Below are 18,164 nucleotides of genomic sequence, written 5' to 3'. Positions count from 1 at the left end.
CCTCATGTGTAGTCTCCATATCCTCAGTTGTCGGTGTGTCAACAATTTCAACCGATGGAGTAATAGAAGGAGGTGGTGACAAATTGTTTATTACTTTTATGTTGGGTAGTCCACCTACCTTGCCTTTACCTTTATCTTTGTCCTTATCCTTTTGACATACCTTAAAAGTTTTGGGTCTATTGAGTTATTCTTGCTTCTCTTTCTCCATAAAGAAGATATCCCATTTATCTATTGTTTCTTTAGTGATTCAATTAACTCTGCCTGCCATTAAAGATACATGTCGGTGACCACTGGAAAATACTGTCTGGTTAGCCTCACTTATTAACTCAGCAATTTCTTCTACTGATTTAACAGGATGTACAGCAAGTAGCTTTTCAACTTTTATTTTCTTATCCAATTCCATAATAGCTAGCTTCTTAGCATCAAGTCATCTATATAAGTCACTGGGCAGATCATCTACAACCTCTATCAAAAAATTCTTATAGATATCTAGGTGTAGAATGATACTATTTTCTATGCTTTCCTTTTCCTCATTTGAAAAAGTATCATACAATTTACTAACATTAGACAAGTTTCCATCATTCATTATTTCATTCAAAAGATTTTCTAGAGGAATAACCTATTTTTCCTTCTTCTTCCTTGGTGTCATTTTCTTTGTTGGGGGCCTTATTGCTTGTTGTTTCCTTCTTGTTTTCTTTGGTGCAGGAGAGGGTGTCAGTGAAGGTTTTCTTTTCCTTTCTACTCTCTTAAACTCAACTGGTATTTCACTGGTAGATGAAGTTCCAACTGGTGAGAGGTGAGCATCCGGTTGTAACCCGTCCAAGTCACTTTCCTTAATACCGGTGATATTCAATATATTTTCCTTGATCTCGTTCACCTATTTTGATGCTTTTTTGATAGTTTGCTCTCTTTTCTTCCTTTGTTTAATTGTTTGTACTTTGCTTTCAATGGTTTCAGCACTACCAAATATTTTCTCTTCCGGTTCTCTAGGAGCTTCAAGTAGGGCTTTGGCATATGTCTCAATTATGTTTACATCAGCCTCATAACCCATTTTTGTCACCCAAATAGTTCTAGGAACCACTGCCTCCATCTAGATTTCATCTTTCTTAATAACAAAACAAATTTCTTTCTGATATTTGTCAACAATGTTCTGAGGTAGCCTTTCCCTTGTTTTCATTCTAGCCTTAAATGCTTGGAAATATTCAATTATATTGTTTTCTCTGTCTGTTCCCATGCGAGTAAAGATATCTAATAGTTGTTTACCTATCGGTATGTCAAAACCAAATTCTTTCCTGCCTATACCGAGAACTTCCTTTGTAATATATAGCATTAGGCACACAAGTAGATTACCAAATCTGAAAGTACCTTTCTTATCACCTTTAATTTTCTTCAAGTTGTCAATCAATTCGTCCTTCAACCATTCACATATATCTATCTTAGCATTACTGTTCACCATATCATAAGCACTCTTGATACATAAACTAGAAACAAATTTCAATCGGTTAGCATGTGTAGTTTTTATATCCTAGTATCATGCTAATGAATTTGACATTTATGTCTTTCACATCATTGACTCTCAAGGATCTGTTGTCATAGGTTGCACCAGTTAATGTCTTCACAATGTTATTTGAAACTTTCTTAGTTTTGTTAGGCCTGCTATCGGTGGAAGGTAAGCCAGTCACAGCCTTTACTACTTCTCTAGTGATCTTATGGATAGAATCAAGCCAAAATAATTCTCCATGAACTCTACTGAGTACAATCCTCACAACTTCCTTAGAGAAATCTGTAATATCAAGTATTTCCACAAAACCTAGGGTGTCTATGATCTTATGTTCCAATTTCACAACACCATTCTCATCACAAATGACAGTCTTATACATATTCATGATTTCATCCTAGGGTCTTCTGCATATGCAACTCCTTTAGGGATTTTAGAGAATGCAACTAGGGTATCATCCTGCTTCACTACTTCAGGTATGATTTTGAATACGAGCCTAGGGCGTTTAACTACTTCAATAACAATAGGGTTTGCAATGAATTCAGGAGTAGAGGAGGAAGCCATTGATAAATACCTTAATCTGCCTTTAGGTTTGGATGCTTGAAAGATTTTGCTTCACTTCTCATTGTGGATGCCTTTGCTCGGGTTTTTTGCACTCTTAGGAAATTTGGATGCTCGATGAAAGAGTGAAAAACACTTGCTTTATAATGTCTTTTCCTTCAACTACCATAATAAATGCCTGTCGGTTAAATGAAACTTAACACATCTACCGATAAAGAAGCAATTCATTTTCTTACCATCAACCGAGGGTAAACTAGCATGATTTTCAATTAGTTTCCATACCCCCAAAAGGTTTCTTTTCAGTTAGATTTAGAATCTCCTGTCGGTGGAGTGATACTCTATTCTACCGGTGAAGGAATAGTCTCATCAACATTCTGATCTCTCTTTCTAATCCATTGTTTTGAAATTTCTTGCTTTACCTCATCAACCTTCTCTTTACCTTTCAAACTGGGTCCTTTATTATTTGTCAGTGATGCCTTACTTCTACAAAAAATTTCAATATGTCCAATCTTGTTACAACCATAACGAGTCACATTGTTTTTCTGAATAGCCTTTCCATATCCTATGTCGGTATGTGTTCTGCATTGATTAGATAAGTGTCCAAATCTTCCACAAACATAACATCTTACATTCATTCTGCAGTTTTCTAAATTATGACCAATTTTGTTGAATTTTGAACATTGACTGGTGGGTGCATTAGTGTTCTGATAGTTTCTATATCTACACTTATTTTCTCTAGGACCATACTTGTTACAGTTAAAGAATTTCCCATTAAGTTTGTAGGTGTTAGGTTGTCTTACCGGTTTACTATGGTCATGATTGTTTGCAGTACTGGAGCTTTCACCAACTTCAAAGCCAAGACCATTAGCATCTCCATTAGGTTTCTAATTTTTCAGCATATCATCAAGTTCCTCTGAACTTTTCTTGAATTTCTCTTTATGTTGATTCAGTAGCCAACTCATTTTCCAAGAAATCCTTTTGTCTCATGAGTTTAGTTTTATCATGTTCCAAGTGAATCAGATCTATCTTCAACATATAATTTTCATGACTAAGTCTTAGATTTTTCAGCTCCAGCATCATTGAAGTCTTCTAGTCAATTCATCTTCATTCTTCTTTCTGTCTTCAATGTCTGTACAAAACCTCATAGTCATATCTTGCATCTCATTCCTCAAGCTCATGTTTTCTTGCTTCATCTTGCTTACAAGATCATTAAGACTTTCCTTTTCATCATCATAATTTGTATCTTCTCATGAAATTATCTTCTTTTGTTTCTAGCAATAGTAATATTCTCCTGAAGTCCTTGAATGAATTTCTATGTAATCTTTAGATCATCTTCAAGTTTGATATTCTTCAACTTTTCTGCATCATAATCTGAAAGAGTTGTTTCCAATTGTTTTCTCAAGTTTTCCATCTGTACCAGTGTCAGAATCTCCCTCAAGTTGTTAGGCTTCTGAAAATAGAGGACCAAGCTCTGATACCAATTGTTAGGATTCCCAGAAATACTAAGAGGGGGGGTGAATTAGTATCTAATCGGTAAATAGATTTTTTGACCTTATAAAATAAATTGCATTCCAAAACAATGTGTTGGTAAACAAGAATTAATGCAGTAAATGTGAACAATAAACATAGCATAGAAAGCACACCATAACACAAGATTTTTAACGAGGAAAACTAGAGTGGGAAAAATCTCAATGGAATTTGTAACCCACAATATTCACTCACTGGCCAATGAATGGATATTACTTACAATAGGGGCCTGCACATGTAGGAAGGCCAATTGCCTAAAGCTTACTGCTTAATTACAAAAGGAAGTCTCACTAAATTACAAAATGGATTATACAAATCCAATATAATGTACTACTTTAGTTCAGCATCTGCTATGCTAGGTTCAGTACTGGTTTAAGCTCATACAATAACCATAAACCTTACTCCAAAACCTACCATAATATTTGCACATTACTTCTGCATTATTCTAGCCATGTCTGCATCTTTTTTTAAATGATCTACAAGATCTCATACTTATATATGAGTCTTATTACACTACGCCTTGTCGTCTTACAAAAAGATATTACAATTAAATACAATAATAAAAATCTTGTCGGCTGGGGTGTCGGTAATCATCTTTGTCGTTGTCAGTGAACTATTTGTCGGTGTAGAGTCTGTTGGTGCCCGTGCCTGTCGGTGCCATAGGATTTCATGGTTGCCATCAATGACAATACCTTCAATCATCTACAATTCTCATTAGAGTGTACAATGCCAATAGTACTTGATTTGATTCACACTGACTTATGTGGTCCAATAACGACTAGAAGATTTCAAGGTGATAGGTATTTCATGTTAATTATTGATGACTATTCTAGAATGTTGTGGATGACTTTTCTAAGGGAGAAGTCTGAAGCCTTTGAGAAATTCAAGATCTTTAAAGCAAAGGTTGAAACAAAAACTTGATTGAAAATCAAATGTCTAAGATTAGATCATGGTGGTGAGTTCACTTCTCATGAATTTAACATTTATTGTTAGAAAAATGGAATCAGGAGAAAATTATCTGCACCTCGGACTCCTTAGCAGAATGGACTGGTGGAAAGAAATAACATAACCATTTTGGATGCAGCAAGATCTATGTTGATGTAAGCCAAATTGCCTGATATCTACTGGAGATAAGTAGTGAGTACAATAGTCTACACATTCAATAGAGTTCACATCAAAGGTGAAACCGATAAGACCCCTTATGAATTATGGTTTGGACATACACCTACAATTAAATATTTTAGAATTTTTGGAAGTAAATGCTATATAAAAAGAGATAATTCAATTGGAAAGTTTGATCCTAGATGTGATGAAGGGATATTTCTTGGTTATTTAATTCAAAGCAAAGCATATAGATGTTATAACAAAAGATTGCATAAAATTGTGGAGAGTGCTTGTTGTTCTCAAAATCTGATTCACTTTAAAATCCTTATGGTGATATGATAAACTCTATATGTAGAAGAGAGATCAAAGAGAAGGAAACTTTTAGGACAACATATGACAAGGTTTGATTAACCTTCTACACTTCAAACTTATCCAAAGTTCAGGCAGGTATACCTTTGTGAACTGAATTCACACTTTTAAAAGATAAATCCATAGCAAACCAGTCTAAAAACTAGTGGATCTTATCACCTTAAAACCAACTGAAACAAAGAAATGAAACTTGTATTTATGTTCAGTATTGACCTACAAGATATGTAATAGACAACCTTGATCTACACCAGTGCCTTATCCAAGGTCACAGAGTCATCTAAGTTCAAACAATACTTCCAAAATCAAATATATCCACACATCCTATCAGTTTGGCTTCTGCAGATCCCTATACATGCCTGACACACATAAGAATTTATTCATCCCAAACTAAATTGTGTTCATCAAAATTCAAAGTATCCCAAAAAGAATTTACTGGTAGAAATAATTCCTACGTATTTAATTCCACTCCTGAAGAGAAAAGCTAAGAAGCATATCTACTGAAAGTTGCCTTACAACCCATATTCAAAAGAAATAACCCTAGATTATTCAGAATGAAACAGTAAACATTTGCAAACATACTTGAAGACAACACAAAGTTTAAACTCATAACCAATGGTCTATGTATTGATATTTCTTCTGAAAGTATTACAAAAACATTTGAATATTCTCCATCAAAACTCAAAAAAGGCTCAGATAAATTTCTGCAGTGTTTTCTTGAAATTCCTTGCGATCATCCTTGTACTAGTCCCGATATCCATTTATAACAACATGGATCTACACATAGCTTTGAACTTTCCTAGGAGAGTTTGTTACAATCATTACTTCTTAAGAAGAAGTTACAAAACCTTTTCCAAATGCAGTTACAAGTCTCTTTCAACATCCATGGCTTCTTCCTCTTGTTGTTCTATTGCAACATTTTCTAACTACTCCACATCAAGCAATACATATTTTCTTGTCCATTCCTGATACACCTCATCAGCAGGCCATGAGAAGTTAATAACTTTTGCTTTTGTCTTGGCTAATCTTTTCCAAGGATTCCTCATTTTATTGACCTCTGAATCTCAATTATTTTGAAAAATATGGAGGCATCCTCTGAATTGACAATTCCTTTTATTCTAAGTGACAATTTGGCCTATAATTCCTTAAGCCATATTTGTTTGTCCTTTAATTGGGTTGGGCTAAACAAAACCTCCTGGGAGTAATTCAAAAACTTGATCAGTGTACTCTTTCTTGTACAAGTTGATCTTTCTATCTGCATTATCCACTCCTTCTACCAACTTTACTAAATCCTTTGTCATATCATTGGTAGATTTAATAATGGGGTCAGCCCCTGCCTCATCATAGGATACACAAATAAGTTCTATATCCTGCTCTCGGGGTCTCCATTTATCAAAAATAGGCATTAAAACGGCCTTGTCCCCATTTAACTCATTCCACATTTCCAAAATCTTACTCATGTTATTATACATTAGTGAAGACCCTATAGTGTCAGAAAAACTTAAAATTGTAGCCCTTACTCTCTCTTCATATTTCTTTGCATATAGGGCCTGAGCCTGTTTTAAATTCTCCAACTCATGGGGAGTGATCTCAAACAACTGAGAACTAGAAGGTGCTAGAGATGGTGGGAATTCAATAATGGGGTTGGTAGGTGGAGGTCTTGCAGGAGAAGAGGAGATCATCAATGTTGAGGAATCACCTTGATGGTATTGTCCTACCAATTGGCTTTGTAGCTTGGTGATGATGCTATCTTTACCCCTTACCTCTTCCTTGGCACTATTGTATGCTTTCAGAATTGTCTCCAACTTAACTTGGAGATTTGCCTTTTCCTTAGCCTCTCTTTTTTCTACTGCAACACTAAAGTTTGCAGTCTCTAGCATAGTGCTAGCAGCTTCCACTACCCCAGTACTCTGCACTCTTTTAACTATCATTCCTCCAAGGTAACCTGACCCTAGGGTGTTCGTATTCCTTTTATTTTCATCTCTTTTAAGAGACCACATGACCAGTGCAACATTATCTTTGCTGAAAGTGACTCCCCCCATAGCTTTGGTCTCCTTTCTTACTGCCTCTAAAACCAAGGCATATGCTATGTCCCATTTGGGGAGAATGAGTACCCCAGCCTGTGCTACCATATCTCTTCCTTGCTCGGGAGTGATGGTCTTAAACTCATCAACCATTTCTTGCTTTACCTCTTCCTCCACCACAACTAGATCCTTGTGGGGCTGCTCACCTTTCCTCTTTTCACACCTAGCATTAAATTTATCAATATTCTGCTTCCACACAAATTGCATGAAAGCTCCTGATGTGACAAAGTTATTATACGCCAAGAAATCCTCACTGGCTTGCTTGATCTCAAGATCCCACTCCTAGCCTTTAAACTCATTAGTAATAATGTTCATCTCAGCAGTAAGGGGCTCTTTTGGCATTCCCTCTGCCACTTCATCATATGTGTATGCTATCTCTCCAAGACTACCTAACTATAATAGTTGCTCAGCTGCTGCTTGTTCATCTCCTATATGAATAGGGGATTGAGATGGGGAATACAAGGGTTCATCAGATTGTACTTCCTTTCCCACTCTGTTTCTTTGGGCTATTTTGAAGGTCAATGACATCCTGTATCTTCCTCTTCTCTTTTGAGATAGAAGGCTCCCCTGTTGTTGGCATCAACACACTATAGTTGGACTTCTTATGCAACATGTAATCACCAAGAGGGTTTGCTCTGGCAGATGCAGATCTATTTAGAACTAGTCTTTCTTTTTTAGGGTTGTTCTTCATTACAACCTCCCTCTTTTCCTTCAATGTTTGCATCACATCCTCAAAACAAAGAATTAAGAATTTTATCTTCTCTTCAAAGGGGTGAAAGCTACACAAAGGGTCATAGCTAGTGTCAAATTGGTGCACAAAGTCTAAAGCCTTCTTGTAGGCCACCCACTTTTCCTTCCTTAGCTCTTGCTCATCTAAATCAAACTCATTCCTAATGAGGTCTTTAGGAAACTGGAATTGGTGGGGTCTACCTCTGCATATTGCCCTCTTTTTGAACATGTCGTTGAAGAAATCTTTAGGGTCAGCACACCAAGATACTGCAGTTGAAAAATGGTACAGTTGAAGGAAATCTTCAAAATACTTCCAACCTCCTTTAATTATCACAAATTGATGTGCTATGGTAACTGTAGGGAAAATGGTCCCTTTACCTCTGCCTCTTGCACACTACCAATCTGCTTGAGGATTTCTTTAATTCCCACTTTAAGAGGGACCTGATAGGGCAGCAAAAATGGAGTGTCTTTGAAACCATATACTCTGAAAACTGTGGAGATAGGGTATAAGTAGATATCACCCCAACTGTGGACAATTTTAATATTCTCAGCAAACTCTTTTGGCCTAATGAATTCCAAAAGAACCTTAGGGACTCTTGGATTCTCTGAACAGATAAGAGTCCTAATCTTAGATGCAAAACACTTATCAAACTTTAAGAAGCTCGCATCTTCTCTGTCCCATGACAACATTGTACTCCATAACTGCACTGGCATCTTCTCTCCATCTTTCTCTTTCACAATATCCATTCCACTTGCAAAATAGTCACCACCCTTGAATAAAAATAAATGCATGAGGAGGGAGTACCATCCAAAAGGTCTATCCATTTTCCCATTCTTTATTCCTATCAAGCCTTCATGGATGGCATCAGTGATATAGGAAGCATAATCAAAGGTCACTGCCAAAGAAGGATTCAAAATTTGAGTATTCATTAACATGTAATGAGTTGGCATATTTCCCTCAACATGTTCTCCTAAAATTTGGCAGAGTGACTAGTATAATCCTTTGGCCCTAAGGGTGAACAAATTTAAAGAGAAAGGATCCTCAATGTTGGGTCCTACAACTATTAATCCACCTATCTTCACAAAGAATTCTTTAAGAGGCCCATTTCTAAGGTGGTTCCTCTACACACTGTAAACCTGAGCTAGTGATTTAAAATTAATAGGCTCTAAAAAATTGGTAAACTCACTAAGCCCAAAAGCATTTCTGAACTCCTCATTATTTATTTCAATGAGGGTTTTCCCACTTATATCCTTAACACACCTTGTGATTGGGTCATAGTTGTGTGCAATCTGAGTTAGGAGATCCACATCCATGAATACTCTAGGGACCACCAATTTGCCTATGTCCAACTCCCAGATACTGTTCATTGGGGCTGGGGAATTTCTCATACCAAATCCAACCTTAAATAATCCCAACCTAGACAACCAAATTTGAGGGTCTCTTAGCCAGTTGCCCTTGTCATACAATCCTTCTCCTATTTTTATGTGAGGAGCTCTTGGCACTAATTCCTTTACCTTTGCTGCCACATTAGTTGACATTGTCAACTATTCTAGGTAATCATCACAGATAGCCCTCTCCTGGTAATTAACCTTTCCTGAGAATTCTCTTTTAGGTGCCATCTTAAAAAACTATGCAAGCAATTTAATTACTACCCCCAACTATCCTGTAACAAATCAAAACCCCAATTAAAACACACTTTTAAGTAATTGCCAAGCAAGAGTACAAGAGAACCTATTTTTGGCTTGAAGAAATTTGCTCTACAACCGAAGAAATTTTCTCTACAACCGCTTCTCTGTAACAATTTTTCAAAATGATGCCTTCATTCAATTGATGCGAGATCATATATGGTAGTCGGGCTCTTAACTGTGACATTGATACCGAATGCTCCGGCCGTCCTTTCATAATTGAATTCATAGAAGAATTTGAAAATTTCGTTCCAATGGGTCATAACATGCCTGTATATTTTCTTTTCGCTCTTTCACCATTTCACAAAGCATAACATCCTAGCAATTTCACCAAACGAAATCACGCCAGTCGTCCGATCAGATGAGACTTGATCGGTCTTTACAATATTTTAACCTCTTTGCCTTTGCATCAGGCCCTACCTCTTTTTCACCATTTCGCAAGCTTTATCCCCCGAGCATTTTCCTTTTGCGAAGCTACACCAAGCATTAGATGGAATTCTAACCGCCTGACCTTTAACTCCTACCGGGACCATCAACTTTTTCACTAACCCTGCCTCATCTTGATGGCTAACAGTTTTTTGCTATTTTGCAAGGGTTAATCCACTTCCATCTTCGGGCCACGAAACAATGAGAAGTGTTGGATCAATCTTGAGATGACCATCTTTTAAGTGAGACTTTTATCCAGACATCGCTTACCGCGCTTATTCACCAGTTAACAAATGCCACATGGCACTCAGCCATTAGCCCTAGAAAACTCTTTGGGTTTAGTTTAGAGTCAACCACGTGTATTACTTCCTACATAACCACCAGTTACACCTTGGCGGGCCCTTAATTACCTTTTGAAACTACGTGTCATTCGAAACATCACCATCAAGCTTTACAAGAAGTAACAGCTGTCATTCAACATCATGCTGGGAAGAACCTCTCTTTCTCTTTCACCGTTTCATAGGCCTTAATCCTCAGTTGATTTGCAGCCATGAAACAATGAGAACCCTTGGATCAAAATAGAGTTGATCATCTTTTACCTTTATGCCTTGTCTGATCTTTCGGCCCACTAGCTCTTTCGCCATTTTGTAGACCTTAAAACACTAGCATCTTACCTTCACGAACTCATGTGAACCATTAGATTATATCAAACTTGCTTGATGCTTAACAACCTACTTGAATTTGGTAGACGTGGGTCGTCTGACTCAGCTTCATCCACCTGGTGTGTAGTCATTCCCGAACTGACATGTCAACTTTTTATTCACTGAAAGAAATCAACAGGATCCACCTCATCCTTGCCACCTGTATCTGCCAGGTCATTTCTTATCCTGCAGGATGACTCATCTTCTTGGACCCACCCGTCAGTCCTCAAATCCAATTCGCTGACCACTTTGATTTTTGGCCACATGTCATTGTCTCACTTGCCATCTCAACCAGCTGGACTACTTACTTGGAATGCCATGTCATTTTGTTGTTTTGCAAAAGCTATCTTTCGAGCATTTTCCTTTCGTGAAACTGTGCTTACTATTAGATCTTGAGGACCTGCACATTTGTTATGCCTCTTATGAACCTCTTTTGCCCGGGCCCAAAAAACCTTTCGCTATTTCATAGAGCATAACATGTGAGCATCTGTCAGCCACGAAACAATGCAAGCCATCAATTTCTTTTAAACTTGATCGCTTTTTAGCCATGGAAAAGTCTTCACCGCTGGGTCTCACCAAACCTTTTCACCATTTTGTGAAAGGTAATTTACTCACTTATTTCAGCTACGAATCAATGCTAGCCATTAGATCTAAAGCAAGATGGAGTCTCGTTAAACTAGATCCAATGCACGCAGTTGAACATGTTTTTTCCTTCACTATTTCATAGAGCATAACACACCTGCAACTTCGCCTAACGAAATAGCGAAAGTCGTAGATTCATCTGAAAGTTGCACAACGCTTATTGGACCCATCAACATTAGAAGGAAAAAGGCATAAGGTGTAAATTTTTACAATTATTTAATGATCGCCTAGGCAAATAACAAGGGGGGACACTTCACATGACCCCAAGACCCATTACTTAAGTGAATAAAGTAACGTAGGAATAGAAGCCAGAGGGTTTTGATCAAACATTTGAGCGATTAAAAACTAAAAACCCTTAACCCTTAAAGACCTAACATAGATTTGAAGCAATTAATAGCATACCTGACTCAAAATTTCAAAAACTTAGCCAATCATGGGAAAAGAAAACCCATTTCTTAAACAGTGATAACAACGGCTTTGACTGGGGATGGTTGATCGCAAGGTCAACACAAGAAACTCAGGAAACTCTAGAGAAATAGACCAAAACATAGGCCCAAACAAAAACAACAGGAAGCAAACAAAATATATACAAACAAAGGACCTACTATGCATGGACTTCAAGAGAAATAATGTTTCAAGAATTGTCCATGCACTCGAAATTTCTGTACTTCATCATTCATATTTTTCATAAAATAAGAATCCTTTCCATTTAAATCACAAACCACAAAAGGGCCAATCCATAATGATTCAAATTTCTTATGTTTTCCTTTGTCCTATCCTCTTGCATTCCACTAAAGAACAATATCATCAATTTGGAACTTCCTTAATGATGTCCTTTTATCAAAAAGGTATTTGGACTGCAATTGGATCTTCAGATTTCTCTTATGAGCTAGAGTTCTGATCTCTTCCACTTCCACTATTTGGATCATTTGGTTTTCCATAGGTTCAGATAGCTCCATGTCTTCAACTTACAAGAATTTATAAACTAGAAGAAGATTGTTTACTAGCAGTCTAGCTTGTGTACCATAAACCAGTTCAAAAGGTGACATTCCAATGGCCTTCTTGACTATTACTCTGTCAACCCACAAGGCTAATTTCAACTTTTGATCCCAAGACCTCTTGTTCTCTTCCAAGATTTTCTTGATGATGTTAGAGAGGCTTTTATTACTAGATTTAGCTTGTGCATTTCCCTAAGGATGATAAGGTGAAGAGTAAGACATGATTATTCCATGACTGGTGCAAAATCCAACAAACTCTTCTGACCTGAAACTCATGGCATTGTCCATTACTAATTTTGCAGGTATTCCAAATCTAGTTATAACATTATCCATCAGGAAGTCAATGACAACTTTACTTGTAGCTCTTCTTGTGGGAATAGCTTCAATCCATTTAGTAAAATAATCAGTGCCTACTATGATCCATCTATGACCTCTTCTTGATCTCTCAAAAAATCTCTCCAATAAAATCAATGCCCCATTGGACAAAAGGGGCTTCCACTGTGACTGGATTTAGGGGTAAAGCTCCTTCATACTTCAATTTTGATGAAAATTTTTGACATGGGTCACATTTCCTGACATGTTCATGAGCATCCTTGAATAAGGTAAGCCAATAGTACCCGGCTTGGATTATCTTACCAACAATTGTCTTAGCAGAGTAATGGCCTCCACATACTCCATTATGCATTTCAATCAACACCCTTTTAGCCTAGAACTCATCCAAACACATTAGCAATTCTCCATCTCTTTTTCTCCAAAATAGATCACCTTCAATGAGAACATATTTTTGTGACTTGAGTTTTAGAGTTCTTCTTTGATTATGTGTCATTCCTTCTGAAAATGTAGCATCTCTTAAAAATTGGACTATCTCTTAATACCAAGGTTGCCTTTCAATACTAGTGACTGTAGTACTTTTGATTTCAACATTATGTATCTCAACATTCAAAAGATTAGATTCAGTCATGAGCTTGGCCAGACCTAAGTCTCTCACCAATTTGGTGATCTTTATTTCCAAGTCAAATTCTTGGATTCTGTTGATCCATCTACACCTTTTTCCTATAACCTCAGATTGGGATAAAATATCCTTGACTGCAGCATGTGGGACATAAGCAGTGATTTTTGCATTCACAAGGTATGGCCTGAAAGCCTTAACAACTTCAACCAAAGCATAAGCCTGTTTCTCCATGGTTTCATACTTTAATTCAGCTGCTTGCAAAGACTTGCTATAAAAGGCTATGGGATGTTCATATCCCTCATTATCATTTTGTAACAACAATGCAACTACTATATGGTATGAAGCAAAAGAAAATAGAGAAAAGGGCTTACTGTAATCAAGAGATTTCAGCACTGGTGCTTCCTGAATGGCTTTTTTAATTTCAACAAAAGCCTTTGAGGCTTCTTGATCCCAACAAAACTTGGTATCCTTCTTGAGCAACTTGACAATGGGTTTCACTATCTCTGCAAAGTTTGCAATGAATCTTCTAACAAAGTTGACCTTGCCTAAAAAGGATTGAATACCTTTAACATTCTTTGGTTCAGGCACTTTGTTTATTGCTTCAATTCTTTCAGGGTCTATTCTTACCCCTTCCTTGGAAACAATATGCCCCAATAATTTTCCTTCGGTGACCCCAAAATGACACTTCTTGGGATTTAATGACACACCAAATTCCAAAGCCTTATTGAACACCTTTTCCAAATGTCCACAGTGGTCATCGGCTCTTTTAGAGAAGCAAGTTAGATCATCTTGATAAACCACCATGATGATATTGATGAATTCTTTGAAGGCTACTTCCATAGCTCTTTGAAATGTAGCTCCAGCATTTTTTAATCCAAATGGCATTCTTACATCAACATATGTTCTCCATGGAGTAGTGAAAGTAGTTTTGAACTGTTTAGATTCCCTCACTAACACTTGATTGTATCCTGAAAAACCATCCATCATGGACAAAAGATCACAACCTGTTACTCTCTGCAGCATAGCTTCCATATTGGGGGAAGAATAATTGTCTTTTAAAGAAGCAACATTCAAATTTCTAAAATCCACACACAATCTAATGTCTCCATTTTTCTTTCTCACTGGGACCAAATTGGAGACCCATGAAGAATGTCTTATAGGTTTAAGAATCCCCCCTTCTCTTAACTTAGTCAATTCTTGCTGCATCTTAGTTTCTAATAGGGGGTTAATAGGTCTCTACTTGTGTCTAAAAGGCTTAGCATCTGGAAGTAAAGGAACTTCATGCTGAAAAAGGTCTTGTCTATATGCCTTTAGGTCTTCATAAGACCAAGAAAAAACATGTTTATATCTTTTCAATAAATTGATAAGATTAATTCTGACATTATGGGGTAATTTCTTCCCAATGCATACTAACTTAGGGGATGATTCAGTCCCCAGGTTTACCTCCTCCAATTCTTCTAACTTGGTGGTAGACTGCTGATGTAAGTGACTGTCATTGTAACTGAACATGCTCTCTAGCTCTACCAACCCTTTAGGTATCTCATTTGTTTCCAACTGGACCAAGTCATTTCCAAACACTGTTTCCTTATTGTCAACCACCTCCACCAATGCATTGCACTCAATCTTCTATCTGTCATAATTATCAACACATTGAATGAACCTAAGAATATCTTCATCATCAGCAAAAACTTGCCAATTATACACATTATTAGGGATGGCAGGCCTAGATTTTATTTCCACCGTGGAGATGTCAGTTAGTGTTGCATCACCATTTTTCAATGCAACATTAGCTAGAAAGTATGCCATAATATTCTTTGATCTCTCTATCCAATTAATAGAAAATGCACTAAAATGCTCAATGACATCCCAAACTCCATGTTTATATCTCTTTAATCTATCATTTTTGGATGCATATTTTTATCTTACCTAAGAGACAACCAATTATGAATCCCCTAAAACTTTCAGCAGCTAGATTCCATGCCTTTTTGCAACCTCAAGCCCCAATAACAAGGCTTCATACTCTGCAGTATTATTTGTGCACTGGAAAGCCAATAAGAAAGAATACTTAAAAGGTATACCTGATGAGGATACAAAAAGAACCCCTGCTCTAGATCCTTCTTTGGAGCAAGCTCCATCAAAATACATCTGCCATAAACCATGCTGTTGTGATTCTAATTCGACCACAATGGGGTCAGTATTCTTCAACTGAGGAAAAATTGGTTGTAGTCTAAAATTATCAAGATCCACATCAATCACACAATTGAGCATACTAGGATCTACATTCTCAATTACTCTAGGAGCACGTGGTTCTTTGTACAACTTGACCTGATTCCCATTGATTGGGATGGTAGCATAAGATAAATCCAATTGAACATTTCCTCCTATTGCTGCTGCCCACTGCCTGGACAACAACATACCATAATGGGGTTTAGTGTTAGTAACAATAACGTCCATTTTGTAAGTTGCCTCAGGGAATGCTACTATTTTTACTTCAACATCTCTCATTGTACCTATCACATGTACTTCCCTGTTATCCATAGCATAGCATTTTCCATATGCAGTAGTTACTGACAGTCCTAGTTCTTTCATAACACCATAGGGAATTACATTAGCAAAAGCTCCTGAATCTATCATACATGCTTTTATCAGCCGGTTATTCACTAACAAAGTAACATAAAAAGGATCTACCTGTGAAGGCTCTTGAGTAATAGTGGTTCCAACATAAACCTCTGGGGTTTTGAGTTCCTGATCCTTTCCACTTTTAACTGAACTGGCAGGTAAGTGTAGGTATTTTGGTATGGTTTTGTCATTGATGTCAACACCTACTTTGGAGATCCAGCAACATTCACTGGCAAGCAAGTAAACTGTGCAACAGTTACTGGTATATGGTTCACCGGCAGGATATACTATTCACCGATACCTGGAATGATATGGAAGACACTTGGTAATGTCAAAGACATCATGTGGACACTTTGTTTTGAAGAATTAATCATTGGTATATTCATATTTGCATATTTTCTTTTACCGGCAAATAGATCCAGGTTATCTAAGGTTACACTGGCAGGTTTATCTTTTCCAGATTAGCATGGCACGCTATGGAGATGATTTATTATTGTTGTAAATGCATTAAGCCAACATGTTCAATTGGTTATTGCATCGGATATTATATTGTTTGTAAAATGTTTTATTATAATATCTTATAGAGCCGACCTACTAAAATTGGTCTTAGGGTATGCTATAAATGTAAGATCTTATTTGTAAGATCAAGTGTGGAATGCGAAAAAGAATTAAGTGAAGGTATATGCGAGATCAAGTAGGGATATACATGAAGACATCATTTGAAGGTGAAGTTAGGTTTTTGTAAAAGCATATCAGCATTACACTGGTACTGAATCCAGCATATGAAGATGTTATTTTGTGTAGTACTTTCTTATTGGATTTAACCATCCAACTATAGTCGGTGTGACTCCCATTTTGTGATTGAGTAGTGAGCTCTAGGCTATTGGCCTTTCTACAATTGTAGACCCCATTTATGTACACTTAATATCTGTAGTAGTATCATCTGATTGTGGGTAAGGTTTCTCACCATGGTTTTTCCCCTTATAGGGTTTCCATGTACAAATATTGGTGTCATGTGTTGTGGATGACTTTATGTTTATGTTTCATGCATTAATCCTTACCGATATAGCAATTTACTGTTAACACTGTCTACCAACATACTTAACTGGTTTACCAATATTAAGCATTAAGTTGGTTAATAAGTTTTTGTTTGAATTTATTAGACAACTGATTCACCCCCCCACTCTCAGTTGTCTCCGAGACCTAACAATTGGTATTAGAGCTTAGTCCTCTATTGCAGAAGTTTAACAACTTGAGGAGATCCAATGTCTACTAATTATTTCAGGAAGGATAGTCCTAAACTTGATGGAACCAACTATGGGATATGGAAGATCAGAATGGAGACACATCTTAATTGCATTGGTAAAGACATCTGGGAATTTACTAAGAATGGTTATACTACTACTGTAGCTAGTCAGACTGCTCCAACTACATTAGCTAACGATGAAGAAAATGATTGCAAAGCATAAGAAGCACTTTTGAGTGCATTATAAGATCAACAAATCATGGGATTATTAGATAGGTCTACTGCTAAAGCTATTTAGGATCACTTGGAAACACTAAATGAAGGAGATTCCATAGTCAAAATTGCAAAACTTGAAAGCTTCTGAGTCAAGTATGAACATTTGAAAATGGAAGAAGATGAAAGGATTTCTGCTTTTATGGAAAGAGTAAATGAAATTGTTTTGGGTATTAAATGTTGTGGAGGAACCTTGAGTGGGGATGAAATTGTTTCAAAAATTTTTAGAGGTTTTCCACCGGCATATAAAATGAAGGTTACTGCTATAAATGAGTTGAGAACAATGTCTAATACATCATTAACTAGGGATACATTGATTGGAAAACTTTCAGCCTTTGAAATTGAGGAATTTGGTCCTATTGCTACTATAAAAACTAATTTGGCCTTTAAAGCACCAACATCATCTGCTCCATCATTTGACAAATCAGATTAGAGAACCTTTTATGCAAGAGAACTTGAAGAATCCAGAAAGGAGAATGAAGAGCTTGAAGAACTTGAAGCACTATTTGCAAGGAAAATGCCAAAAGGTCCAATTGGAAGTAAGTATGAAGGTAAAGCACCCTTTAAATGCTTTAACTGCAATAAGATTGGTCATATGGCTTTAGGATGCCCTAATAGACATGCTAGACTAAGAGAAGAAGCTAGAAATACATACAAGCCTAATCCTGAATATCAGAGATATAGATTTAAAAAGAACAAAGATAAATCTTGTTACATTGCTGATGAAGGTGTGATTGATGATTCTAATGAGG

The sequence above is a fragment of the Cryptomeria japonica genome, chromosome 3, assembly GCF_030272615.1.
Source record: "Cryptomeria japonica chromosome 3, Sugi_1.0, whole genome shotgun sequence".
NCBI lineage: Eukaryota > Viridiplantae > Streptophyta > Pinopsida > Cupressales > Cupressaceae > Cryptomeria > Cryptomeria japonica.
This window is presented reverse-complemented; position numbering follows the sequence as displayed.